Genomic DNA, 14,982 nt, shown 5'->3' with positions numbered 1-14,982 from the left:
TAGAAAAGGACGGAAAATCAGAAGAACGTTTGAGATTGCTCCACTCACTGAAAAGTGAGGGCTTCTCAGAGGTGCTGGGGGGAGCTGAATAGGTAAACTTTGACAGATGCGCCGAAACGCAAGTGGTACCATTCTCTCTTAATGAAAGGTTATGGGAAGGTTTACTTAACTGTTACGTCATAACCATACGTCGTAGCAGTTAAGAGCTTTTTAAAATTAGACAAAAAAAGTCCCTTGAAGGTTGCGTTTGTTGCCGAAATATTTTTTAGGATATACATTATAGGGGGACATTTCAAAATCTGTCTTCTGGCTTATTATAAGACACCTTATATTTCATCATCAAGTCCTCTAGTTCCGAAATAACTCCAGGCAAATAACCCGAAGCTGGATTGCCACAACTTGATATTAATTATATTATTTTTTACGGAACTCGAGATAGGAATAAGTCCGTCCATCCTCGAAGTTCAATTACCAAGTCATAAACGGAGTTATTGGTATTTCGATCCCCGAGAAAAATGATCGCGCACATATATATCTGAAACCGCGCGGTGAACAGTAAACGATCTTATTTATTGCCAATAAAGCGGGTTAGAGCGCATGGCTGCCCACGTTTAAATTAGAAAAATCCACGAGATGCTATTTCACGGTCGGAATTATCATCGACATCCAAAGGCACTAAAAGTGGACGCGCAAGCCTGTAATTAGGGTTGCTGCAGTCTATTATTATACCTACCTACCCTCCTCGTTGATGGTTGTTTCGGCGAGTACGGTTATTCAATTCAGGATGTCCCATGAAAGTTCTAATTGGGATCTTAGGCTGGCATGTTAAGGGAATTTTTCGCTTTGATGATTTGTTAGGGTTTCCGGTTATGGTGTTTTGACGGCGAATAAAAGGTTGAAAATGTAGGAATAAAGGACTTCAAAGGATTTTGTGTATAGTTGGATGTTGCGCCGTATCTTTTTATGACGGTGTTTTGAGCGATTTCAACAAAAGGAGATTTATACGAATGTGGAATTTTCTTTGATTTTTCATCATTTGACATTATCGTATTCTTTCAATATTTGCTCAGAGGGGGTGGACAAATTAATGTACGTTGTTGCCAGAACGATTGAATAATCAGTAGAATATTACAATAATTTCTACTGTCGTATTTTACGAGTCATTTCGTAAATGTCCACAATGTTGAAGTTTAGCTTCTTTTGCATTGATTTTTTCACGAATATAATAGGTACACCATATCATCAGTTATTTAGCGAAAAAACGAAAAGTTTCTAAAATTATCATTATTTTTTCATCCGCAAATTAAAAATATTGAAATACTACAATGTAGATTATTGTTTGAAAAATTATGTCAGAACCCCATGAAAATTGGTGATTTGTACGAAGAGATATCAACAATTTCGTTTCGTCATGTGGTGATGTTCTCCCTTATTTTCATGAGGCAGTGGGATCTGTGGCTTGTCAATTAAATTTGGTCCTTATTTTCAATAATTTTGTTGGTGTCATTCAGGAAAAAGTTTTATAATAATTAGGGATTTGAATGAGGTAAAATTTGAATATGAAAGAATTATTATTTTTTAATATTAGTATTGCATTTCCTCCTATAGAGTTCACCAATATGAGATTTCATTTTTCTATGAAAAAACGAGTATATTTTGAAAGAAATCATTCCATCTATGTCGCCAATAACTTCACGAATTCCATCTTCAAGGTTCTGAATCGATTGTGGAGCAGTGACATAGACCTTTCTCCTTTCACATGACATGAAAAAATTTTTAAATTTGTCAAATTAGAATTGTGGCCAATTGTGATCCTCTTCGAGAAATAACACGGCCAGGAAGCATTCCTTGCAAAATTGTTTCGTTGCTTGTGTGGCACGTAGCTCTGTCTTGTTGATAATGAACGTCATCCACATCAAAATCTGCCAATTTTGGTCAAAAGAAATGCCTAATTTCCATTACCGACGTGGTATCAAAAAACCTGAGTGTAGAGCTACAGAAGAAATATTCTCAGTTATTCTTGAGTGTCGACAAAATTCGATTTTTTGTCAATACATTTCTCAATCCACATGTCAAGCAACAACAAATCCTTCTGTATTTTTATCATTTGTTACATAAATAAAGCAAAATTTCAGAATACAATTTTCTAAAAATTGCTTTCAACATCCATTAACACCTTCTTAGCTAATGTCCTTGTCGAGACTGTAGTTTATAGTTCTCTTCGCTTGAAAAATCTCAAAGAGCGTTCAGACCATCCCAATCAACCATATAACATATGGCAGCAAAGCCTCTACATGGGAGTGTAAATTGATCAAGATAAACCTGATGAGATCGTCGTTGTAGATAGCCCAGACCAGATTTTTATAGGCTACAATTCTTTGTGTTGCATATACGAATGAACGAGAGCATAAGATTATGAACATCTCAATCAACTGGACGATATTTTATGTGATTTGTTTATTTATTGGTTATTTCCTTAATGGCTTATTGGTATGCTCTTTGAAGGATTATGGAATTAATTATTGAGTATTCGGAATCGAAATTTCCATTATTTATGTTAAGCAGTGTAAACAAATATAGTTACAGGAAATTGAGGATTAGTGGTGGGCATAGAAGTTGTTTTCTTGCAGGAATATGGCATCGAAGACATGTAATCACGAATTTAATTCCAATGGACTCCAAAAAATCATTTGCCTCTTCGAAAAAAAATTGCAGAATATTTATTCTCAGTTGAAATCTCAAACTTTTGTTTGTTAATGGGCGAAATGTGACTTGAGGTTTCGTAAATATGCAATTAATGTTAGAAATGTAATTTTTGTATTAATTTTCAAAACTGCTGGTTGCATGTTGCTCACTTTAATCAAAACCGAAGGAAATTCAAGAAGAATATCGAAAGAAAAGACCCTATTAACTGACAAGGTTTCACATTGATAGGAAATTCCAATTCCATACTCCATGCAAAATTTGAAGCTCATCACATAATAAGAACCATAAAAAAATCATGGAGAATATTGGAAAAAACTGAAGACTCAATATTTCCATGATTACAGATCCAAGAATGCGCTTGTACAGATAGAATAACCATTTCAAGCTTCGTGCAAAATGTTGTGTTAATAGCTTAACTAGAACCATAAAGAACTCAAGAAGAATATAAAAAACTTACCCAATATTTCCGTGATCACAAAATCAACGTATTTGTGGTGGCGATATGAAATACCCATTTCAAGCTCCTTGAAAAGTTTTGAACTGATCATATTATCAGAACCATAAAAAATTCAGGAAGAATATTGGAAGGAAAAACTAAATACTGAATATTTCCGTGATTACTGATCCGATCCGGTTGAGAATGCACTTGTATAAATAGGATGATCATTTCAAGCTTCGTGCAAAATTTTGTGATCATTGCTTAACCAGAAGCATAAAAATCTCAAGAAGAATTTCAAAAAAATTACTCAATATCTCCGTGATCGTAAAACCGATTCAGTTGAGATTTTGGATGTCAATATGAATTACTCATTTCAAGCTCCGTGCAAAGTTTTGATCTGATCACATCATCAGAACCATAAAAAATTCAAGATGAATATTGGAAGAAAAAAACTGAATAATGGATATTTCCGTGATTACAGTTCCGATAGGGTTGAAAATGCGCTTGTGGGATAACTATTCCATGCTTTGTGAAGAATTTTGTGTTAGTAGCTGAACCAGAACCATAGAAAAATCATGAAGAATATAAAAAAATACCCAATATTTCCGTTATCACAAAACCAACGTACTTGAGATTCAGAGTGTCGATATGAAATCCATTTCAAGCTCCATGCAACGTTTCAAGCTCATCACATCCTCAGAACCATAGAAAACGCATGAGGAATATGGAAAGACTGAATATTTCGGTGATAACATATCGGATCGGTGTGATAATGCATTTGTATAGATAAGATAACCATTTATTTCAAGCTTTGTGCTAAACGTTGTGGAATAGCTCAACTAGAACCATAAAAAACTCGAGAAGAATATCGAAAAAATCACTCAATATGTCCGTGAGATTTGGGGTGTCGATATGAAATACCCCTTTCATTGCAAAGTTTTGAACTAATTCATCAGAACCATAGAAAACTCGAGGAGATTATTGGAAGAAAAAAACTAAATACTTAATATTTCCATGATTACGAATCCAATTGGATTGAATGCGCCGAAATGGATAGGATAACCATTTCAAGCTTCGTGTAGAATACCAGAACCATAGAAAAATCGTGAAGAATATAAATAATTACTGAATATTTCCGTTACCACGTTGTTCAAATTGCGGTGTTGATGTGAAATACCGATTTTGAGCTCTATGCAAAATTTTTAGCTGATCACATCATCGGAACCATAGAAAAAGTCGTAAGAAAACGCCATAATCCGACCTCTCAACCTGTCACACGCTTGGAAACCCAACCTGTCGTTGACGCAAAAGCGCAAATATCAATTTGAGACACCGGCCGTCTCGATAGCCTGTCTCGCATTATTCAAAAACTCAACTCCTGCGTAATGAGTTTCTAGAATTGAGTTGTGGTTTCGATATTACACTGTAATTTAGACAATTATAGCCCGAGAAAATTGTTTAAGTCCTACCTCGCGTGACTTTCGGTCCCGGCGTGTTCTTTTGTTCTTGAAGGAGTCGGAGGACGCTCCAATTTCGTTGGAATGTCTTCGGATGCTGGAGACTTGTGATGCTGTCTCGGAAATTCTGGGAAGTTTCAAGGTCATTCTTCAGGGGTGGGATAAACGATGTTTTCAATTTCGATGTTTGATTAAAACGTAATAATAATAATGCCTACGATTGATTTGATTATTTTTCGGCACGTTGTGATTTTGTTCAATTATTTGTTGCGCTCGAATTCGATACCGGCGTCGATGTCAAAGGATTAGATTAGAAAATAATGAAGAATCTGTGGTTAAATTTAATTTGTGTTCGATGGATGTGGTCCTTGTTTGATAAAAATCTCTTATAGACGAAATAATGAAACAAAGTAATTTTCACAAATCTTTTAATGTTTGCGACAATTGTTTCGTTAACATTTCGGCCTCATCGTGTTACATTTCAACTGATAATAAAACAGAGGTTGAAACAAACCTGTATAGAACACAAAAATATGAACACAGACCGATAAAACGTGAATACTATATTAGGCCAATTGAAAAGTCCACGGTCGGATGAACAGATGGCGGTGCTAGTATTGAATCCATATGATTTTTGATTAGTACCAACTTTCAAACGATATGTGTCGAAATTTGACAGCAGTCCAACCATTAGTTTGTGAGATATTGCGTTGTGAGTGTAGCTACTTTTGTTATTTGAAAAAAAGATGGAAAGAAAAAGAATTTCGTGTGCTGATGAAATATTGCCTTTTGGAGGTAAAAAAACACAGTTGAAGCAAAATCTTGGCTTAATGAAGAGTTTCCGGATTCTGCACCAAGAAAATCAACCATCATTGATTGGTATGCTAAGTTTAAACGTGGTGAAATGAGCACCGAAGTCGGCGAACGCAGTAGATGCCCAAAAGAGGCTGTCACCGACGAAAAAATCAACAAATTCACACAATAATTCTGAATGACCGTAAAGTGGAGTTGATCGAGAAAGCAGACATTGTGAAGATACCATCTGAACGTGTACATCATATCATTCACGAATATTTGAACAGCAGAAAGCTGTGTGCAAAATGAATGCCACGCGAGCTGACAATCGATCAAAAGCAATAACGTGTTTATGATTCTGAGCAGTGTTTGAAGCTGTTAAGTGCAATAAACCTGAATTTTTGCGTCGATATGTAGCAATGGTTGTAACATGGCCCCATCATTTCACTCCGGAGTCCAACTGACACTCAGCTGAGTGGACTGCACACGATGATTCGAATCCAAAGCGAGGAAAAACACAACAGTCTGCTCGCAAGGTTATGGCGTCAGTATTCTGGGATGCGCAAGGTATAATATTCATTGTTTACTTCCAAATTATTATTTTATATGTAATGACTTTTGTGATCTAGCTATTTTTTTGACTCTCCAAATTCAAAGGGTCCAGGCCATCAACAGTAATTATTATATAGCGTTATGGGATCGTTTAAAGGATGAAATCGTTAAGACACGACCCCATTTGAAGAAGAAAAAGTGGCTGTTACATCAAGACAATGCATCTTGTCACAAGTCAATGAAAACAATGGCAAAATTGCATGAATTGGGCTTCGAATTGCTTTTGAATCCACCGTATTCGCCAGATCTGGCCCCCAGCGACTTTTTCCTGTTCCAGACCTCAAAAGAATGCTCGCTGAAAAAAAATTTAGCGCCAATGAAAAATAAATCGCCGAAACTGAGGCCTATTTTGAAGCGAAAGACAAATCATACTACAAAAATGGTATCGAAAAGTTGAAGATCGCTATAATCGCTGTATCGCCCTGGAAGGCAACTATGTTGAATAATAAAGTCGAATTTTGCCAAAAAAATTTGTTTACTATGGTTGACCGGAGACTTTTAAATTGGCCTGTTAATGTTGTCACTGAAATATCAGGTTTTTCTTGACATTCTGCTTGAATTCTATGAATGACGCTATCAACGCTGAAACTAGTTGCAGACATCATCACACTCTAATCAACAGAATCTTTACAAGCGTTATCGCTACTGAAGAAGAAAAACAAGAATACTGCTTCGTATAAATGGTTTTTACAGCATTTGCTCATTTAATGCGGCAGTTAGCCAGAGCAGCGCACTGAATAACGTAGCAAATTAGTGATTTTCTTGCGACCGTTGGCATCACTGAACAATAGCCACTATCAATAACGTTCTCGCTACCTGGTCATTATCCAATTTTCGCGGGAGCCATTCAATTTCTAAAATACGTAGTGAAACGCGATAATGATCTAATTATATAACGAGTAAGAGCTCCACAGCCTACTTAACCTTTGTTTAAGGTCTTAAATACACAAACGCTGCGGTGCAACTGGGTCACAGAAAGCAAGCGAAGAGAGTTGAAAGTAGAGAATAGATCTGCGAATTGTTGTTATAAAAAGCCCACGCCGTTTTTTGAATCATCCAGGTCATGCTTCTTGGACGGAGAATGGTTTTCTGATGTATTCAGATCTCGCCGATTCGCACTTCAGCGTTAGTGCAATTTGCAATACTCATTTGATTGTTATTTCTGAAAAGTCGCTGAACTTCAAAAAACTTACTATCCAAGAATCAAGCTCGTATATTGTTGCCAATACTGTATATTCGATATATATAAGATTTTAATTTTGAGTAATAAATTTCAATTTTGGTTGGTCGTTAAAGATATACACACGTCGGCATTAGCCTCGACTAGCACCTAGCATACACAGAGAATGCTTCTGAAAAGACACTTGTTGAACCTTGAAGCCATCCCAGAAACTGGAGTTCATTAGAACTCTAGAACTGGAGAGCGAGTTGTATATCACTATGACTAATAATTAGAACATCTTCTTGGGGGCAATAGACCAAAGGTTCGCAGTTCGATAAAACCTCTTCTTAAATCTAAATCTAAATCTGATCTAATCCATCATATTCAATTATGATTTCATCGAGCAATATCGACACCAACTAGTTGAATTCTTCATTCAACAATAAACTAGTGCCAAGATTTGAAAATAGTTTGCAAAGAAGCAAGAAGGTAAAGGTTTTATATCTATAAGCTGCAAGAAAAGTTCAATGTTTCAGTATTTAATTACTTAAAAATATAAAAGCAAAAGCAAGAACGCCTCATCTGAAATTTTCGAGCATCCATCACAAAAAGTCATAATTTTACTTCCAATAAAACAATGTATTAATTATGGAATCTTCGAATCTCGCGCCATCTGGATGTATATTCGCTTATTCAAGTTATTCCAAGTTATTAAAAAACTACCAATAAATAAATTCGTTCCATATCCTCATTCTCGAATGACTTCCTTTCTTCTAACAATCTTTTTGTTGCAGGTATGTGTCATCTTCACAAACTCAAAGAATTTCCTGATCCAGTCACGGAAGCGATTCCAGGTATGTCCAAATGACTTATAACTGACAACTCACTCAATTCGAATGAAACGAACCCGGAACTCTTATATATATACAGCCTGAACATTAGTATACGGACGGCGCGTCGAAACAACGAATTTATAAAATTCAACAAGCATGCCCTGTATCGAAGCAGCTCGGCATGTAACCGTGCAGACTGCCAAAGCGACCATTTTCCTCCGTAATATCGAAGGAGAAGTTGTTAAGCGCTAATTGTACCGAAGTTGAGCGCCTTATAACGCATGCAAATAACTGTTGATAATTTTCTTAGTGGCCTCGTAGCTGATATCGCGATGTGATCTGGGTTGGTTGTTTATTGAAGAAGGAAATCGTTTTGGCGATTTTTCTTATCGATCGAACGATGAATTTTCGATAAGGATTGTTAACGAGAACCGTTTCATCCTCTTACTTTATATGGTGCTTCTTAATGAATGAGTTGGTATGGTCTTCGAACGATATTGATTAGTGGTTATCAAGATGTAAGTTTTGGACAGTTTGGTCCAAAAAGAGTAATTTTGTATCTCTGTGTATTGAATACCTTTTTTGATTGCATCTTGTTCGAAACCACTTCGAATGAAAGTAGCTCAGCTGGTGAAATTCTCGAACAACTCTATGAAAACTCTTGTCCAGATGTTCGTATGATCGCAACCATGAGTACACGCTCTGCAAACCCTAGAGTTGAAAATAAGATTTACCTGATTGATTTGAACTCTGATAGCGATTCTTTCAGATAATTCGCAGCATGAGTAGCTTTTGTTGTCACATCATCAATGTTACTATGTTATTTTACTAGGTTATAATTTGAATATTCTATATTCTCGACCTGTAATATACTCGACGTATCATTACTGACTCTGAAAGGGACTAGAGGAATTGATTTTAACGGAGAATATTCATCTTCTTTTGTCGAACATCATCCTAGAAATCATTTAAAACCTCTTTTATTTTCTTGATGACAGTATAAGCCTTAGTTGCTGTTGATTGAATTTTCTTAAACTGCTCTCAATAACTTCCCAAACCACTTCTGTTGATGAGATTTGGAACATGAGCACAACTCCCACCAATAAGAGCGACTAAATTGCCTGACGGCAGGACGTGCAGTATTTCGAGCAATGAAAGTGACTAAATCGATAGACAATCAACTAGCATACTGGAGTTCATTCGAGAGGATTGGTATGACAATAAATTCCTTGCTTCTCAATACATTTCTGGGAACTTAAAAACTTGTATATTAGGAATATTCTGGCGTACTTCAACTGAAAAACCTGGAAAAAAATCAGTCGCACAAAGGACTGAAACGGAGTAAAAAATGATCATTTCATTAATTAGCTACAGCCAATGAAAGTAACCAAATCGGTACCTGGTTTTAACGTGGACTAATTTAGCCAATAGAAACAATCAAATCGACACATTCTGTTTCCAAAGACCATCTGCTAAACAGCGGGGTTAATTGATTTGAAAAAAAAGTTAGGCAATAAACTCCAAAGCCCCAAATGAATTTATGGAAACTTTTCGAACTTGGACAATCCTTGTGAAATCCAAATATTCTGGCTTCCTCCAAGTGACTTTGGATATACATACTATAACCCGAGAGCTGTGAGAAAAAATAACTTTCCATAGAATAGAAGCAGAAGTTGCCGAGCACTGATTGAACTCAGTCCCATAACGTCTTATAACGCATGCAAATAACTTGACAATTTCCTCAATAGCCCCATACTAATATCGCCAGTTGACCTGGGTTCGTTGTTTATTGAAAAAAGGAGTCGTTTTGGCGATTTTTCTTATCGACAAGAAGGATCGATTAAGCTTTAAGTTTTCGATAAGGATTACTTACGAGAACCGTATCATCCTCTTACTTTATATGGTGCTCCTTAATGAATGAGTTGGTATCGTCCTCAAACGATACTGATTAGTAGTTATCAAGATGTTAAGTGAAGACTGTGTGATCCATAGAGAGCAATTTTGTAATTCTGTGTATTGAATACCTTTTTTGGTTATGTCTTGTTCCAAACCAACCTGATTCAAAGTAGCTCAGCATGTAACAGAGAAGACTGTAAGAAAAGAAAATTTTTCATGGTATCAATGCAGTAGTGGTTAAGCACTAATTAGTGATTAATTCTATAAAGTCTCATAATGCATGCATTCAGCTCTGATAATTTTCTCATTAGCCTATAAGATAACCATTCTATTCTTTTGCTATGGTGCTCCTTAAAGAATGAGTGACTATTAGCTTCAAATATTATCAAATCGAGAGATTCGTTGTAGACAGTTTGGTCCATGGAAAACAATTTTTGTTTTTTGTATTGAATGCCTTTCATTTTTTCAAAACCACCCTGTTTGGAATTTGCTCGGCATTGAAGACTGTCACAGCGACCAATTTCCATATATCCAAAGAAGAAGAAGTTGTTGAGCGATAATTATAATAAGTCGTCCTGCCGAAGTAATCTCCTTATAACGTATGCAAATAGCTCAGGCAATTTTATCGGTAGCCTTATAGCTGATATCGCGATTTGATCTGAGTTCGTTATTTACTATAGTAGGAATCAGTTTTGACGATTTTTCTTATCGACAAGAAGGATCGATCGAACGCAAAATTTTCTATAAGGATTGCTAACGATTGCCGATAAGAGAACCGTTTCATCCTTTTGCTCTATATGGTGCTGTTTAATGAATGGGATATGGACAGTTCATAGAACATAGAGAAACACTTCGTGCTGAAGATGATGAAGGATTCTCTGTAATTTTTCGAATTTGAAAGTATCTGAATGATTCTGAATATACCTTCATCATAATTCCTGTTTTCTGGACATGAAAATGTGCACCAATTATCCTTATCGTGTATATAAATTTAGCTATCGCCTTAAATCCTCGAATACAGGATTTACAAGAGGATGAGCGGTATTTCTTTACAACTCCCTACACTAGCAACAGTATCAATTCCAAACTGTTACACTAAGAGTGATCAATGACAAGGCAATGATTGGAAAATCAATTTATGCTCCACTACTTTGCATAACGGTCTGGTAATACAGCTGTACACTCAGTGCTGAATAAAATCGATAATTAACAATCGATAAAATAATTACATCAGTCGATTGAACTGTACTTCGGAATTTCTATCAGGTATAGCCGTTGCTAATGTGACTATCAATCGAGTCGCGGATAATATCATTTTATGTTATTGAATCGTCGGTTCGAATTGACAATTATTGAACTTTTGATGGGAAAATACTTTTATTCTAAGGTTGGTTCATCATTATTAGCTTCATAATGAGAAACTTGAAAGGTATAAAATCAAATGGAAAAAAATGGAAAATCAATGTCATCAGTCTAGTGATATTTCGCCATTAAATCGAAAGAAACCTTGGGAAATTCTATCAACCAAGTACTGACATATTCGTTTCGGGTGAGGAGCAAACCTTGATTCAATTATGTAATTGTTTTTGACGATGACGATTGAAAAATTCCTGTTGTTAGGACTCTGATAATGGAGAGATTTTTTTGGTAGATATTGTATTTTGCTGTCTTGAGGAGGTTAAATGTTTACTGTAGTTTTGATTCATTTGCAAAAATTAAATACTATGGTTTAGGTGGTTTTTTTACCTCAAACGGCTCTGAGATCCCTTCACTAGACAACGAATTTGAGACGACCAATACAATTTTGACTTACCCTCCATACAGTACTGTGGCATCCAAGAGTGCAATAGGCGTAATAATCAACGAGCACCAAAAAGCTCCTGTCTTCATGTGAATGCATTTCCTCATCTTCCTTCTGAAAATTGCTTGAAAAATTGCTTGAATATTGGAGCTGAGCCTCACCCATTATAAGTCGACCAGGCCATCACTCAAGTGTCTCTTGCTATACTATCTATGTTTTACCAAAAAAATTGAAATTGAACAGCTCCTTCTGCGGGTTGCAGTTCTTTGTTAGTTAGTATTTTTAAAATACGTGAAAATTCGTTCACTCAAGTCAATATAATTTCCATCCATTTGTGGGAGGTCAGCCTTGAAGAAATGAACATTATTTTATTCCAATATTTTCCATTTTCCAATTTTCTCTTAAAGCTTGAAAACAGTGGAATTTATAAGCTTCCGGTCTTCACCAAATTGATTCTCTCAAAAATCGAGTCCATAAATATGTCATTTCAATTTTTTTTACCTCAAACGGCTCTGAGATCCCTTCACTAGACAACGAATTTGAGACGATCAATACAATTTTGACTTACCCTCCATACAGTACTGTGGCATCCAAGAGTGCAATAGGCGTAATAATCAACGAGCACCAAAAAGCTCCTGTCTTCATGTGAATGCATTTCCTCAGCTTCCTTCTGAAAATTGCTTGAAAAATTGATTGAATATTGGAGCAGAGCCTCGCCCATTATAACTCGACCAGGCCATCACTCAAGTGTCTCTTCGTCTACCCACCGGCTTTTTCCACATACCAACTGATTTGTGATTTGTAACCGACCGGTGATAGGCTCGACTTTTTCACGGCCTCCTCGCAATGGATTTCCCGGGGCATAAAAATCACCGAACTGGATCATATCTTCTTCTTGTTCGATTGATGTATTACGCCGCTCCCATCATAGAAACTTCGACGTAATCGATAATCACAGAGCGTCGGGTTCCGAGACGATTTATGGTCCCCGTCGAGCAGCGATCGTCGTCTTTCATGCGGTATAAATCAGTTATGAATTTCTTCGGATGAAAAAAGCCAATTGCCAGCCTAGATATCATGCGTAGCAATTCGAAATAAGTAGTTCAATCGACCATTATGTTCCTGGTAGGTCGTTTCGTGTTGCTGGGAAACTCTGTGGAATTCCGTACGTGCTGACGCGGAAAAAATCGGATCGAGCGATCTGGAATGACGGAGGAATTCGCAGCGAGATGAATTGGGCTCCCTGGGTTCTTGATTATTTATGGGAATCGACAGGTTGAATATTCAGCTGCCGCGAAAATAACGTATGGTGGTGGATTGGACGATATTTCTTTTTGCCGCGATTTTCTTGACGGATCACGTGATGTACGAGGTGTAACTTGACAAATATCTAATAATGAGTATTCCTTGTCAACTTCTAACACAGAAAGTCTATGAATAATCAGAAATATTGTCTTAGACCCCGATTTGAAAACACCAGCTTCTTTGTCTTCTTGTTGAAGACACAGGGCTTTACCAAGGAACCACTTACTGCTTGCGTTGTCTTAGAGACCCGATTTGAAAACAACAGCTTCTTTGTCTTCTTGTTGAAGACACAGGGCTTAACCAAGGAATCACCTAATCTATGGTTAAAAAAAGAGATCCTCCGAATCTGGTAGACTCTCAAAAGATGTATGTGGATAGCGTAATATTAACAGCAGCCAACTAGGGGCATTGGGGATCATGACAGATCTCACACCTCTTCAGACACCTCATATGCCCCGGGAAATCCATTGCGAGGAGGCCGTGAAAAAGTCGAGCCTATCATCGGTCGGTTACAAATCACAGATCAGGTGGTTTGTGGAAAAAGCCGGTGGGCAGACGAAGAGACACTTGAGTGATGGCCTGGTCGAGTTATAATGGGCGAGGCTCTGCTCCAATATTCAATCAATTTTTCAAGCAATTTTCAGAAGGAAGATGAGGAAATGCATTCACATGAAGACAAGAGCTTTTTGATGCTCGTTGATTATTACGCCTATTGCACTCTTGGATGCCACAGTACTGTATGGAGGGTAAGTCAAAATTGTATTGGTCGTCTCAAATTCGTTGTCTAGTGAAGGTATCTCAGAGCCGTTTGAGGTGAAAAAAATTGAAATGACATATTTATGGACTCGATTTTTGAGAGGATCAATTTGGTGAAGACTGGAAGCTTATAAATTCCACTGTTTTCAGAGAATTAAGAGAAAATTGGAAAATGGAAAATATTGGAATAAAATAATGTTCATTTCTTCAAGGCTGACCTCCCACAAATGGATGGAAATTATATTGACTTGAGTGAACGAATTTTCACGTATTTTAAAAATACTAACTAACAAAGAACTGCAACACGCAGAAGGAGCTGTTCAATTTCAATTTTTTTGGTAAAACATAGATAGTATAGCAAGGAGTAAATGATTGAAATTTGAGGGAAAAAACGAAGGGTTTACAATTTTTTTTGAGAAATTTTGGTGATAATGTGTTTGTCCACTCCCAAACACGTTTCGGCATTGATGCAATAAGATGATCTTTTTATTCCCAAGCTACCTGTAAATTTCCAAACCTTCTACCCATGATATCCCAAACATGCTCTATGGGCGAAAGATCGGGGGACCTGAGCGGCCGTAGCAAAAGATTCACTTGGGTTGCTTCGAAAAAGTTGAAACTAACTCTGGCAACATGAGGGCGGGTATTATCTTGCTGAAATATTGGATTCACGAGCCAGTTAAGGTGAGGGAGAACATATGGCTCGACTATTTCTTGAAGGTAACGCAGCGCTATCATGTTACCTCGAATAAAGACTAAAAGTGACCTATTTGCATGTGCAACAGCTCTCCATACATTAACGGATACTGTCCCGGTGTACATGACGCTCAACACTAACTGAGGTTCACGTCTTTCTCCCCAAAGTCGTCTAACAATTCTTCGGCCATCATCTCCACGCAAGGAGAATCGAGATTCATCAGAAAAGACGACCTTATGCCATACCACATTCCAATGTCAACGTTCTCTACACCACTGTATTCGTTGCCGGCGATGCTCAACCGTCAGAGGTAACACAAGATGGGGTCGATAATGCTGCAGTCCAAAAGACATTATCCGATGGCAAATGGTTCGGGCAGTTCCAGGATGGCCTTGTTCTCCTAACCACTCATCAGCTAAAGATCGAGTTGTCGAAAATCGGTCTCTGATGGCCATAAGTCTTAGACGTCGATCTTGAACTTCATTTGTTCCCCTTAAACGTCCGGTGCCTGCTCTTCTTCGAT

The 14,982-nt window shown here is 37.1% G+C and overlaps 1 protein-coding gene across 2 annotated transcripts in view; it reads left to right on the top strand.

Moving 5' to 3' along the window:
• LOC123680738 (protein prickle-like) overlaps window positions 1–14,982 on the top strand; it is a 348,884-nt gene that overhangs the window by 185,856 nt on the left and 148,046 nt on the right. The window contains exon 2 of one of the 2 annotated variants that reach the window (XM_045618805.1): window positions 7,966–8,025. The exons of the other annotated variant lie outside the window; for it this stretch is intronic. The gene's annotated coding sequence lies outside the window, so the exon portion shown is untranslated. The remainder of the gene's footprint in view (window positions 1–7,965; window positions 8,026–14,982) is intronic. 2 annotated transcript variants of the gene reach the window in all.

The sequence above is a fragment of the Harmonia axyridis genome, chromosome 1 (assembly GCF_914767665.1).
Source record: "Harmonia axyridis chromosome 1, icHarAxyr1.1, whole genome shotgun sequence".
Lineage (NCBI taxonomy): Eukaryota > Metazoa > Arthropoda > Insecta > Coleoptera > Coccinellidae > Harmonia > Harmonia axyridis.
This window is presented reverse-complemented; position numbering and strand designations above follow the sequence as displayed.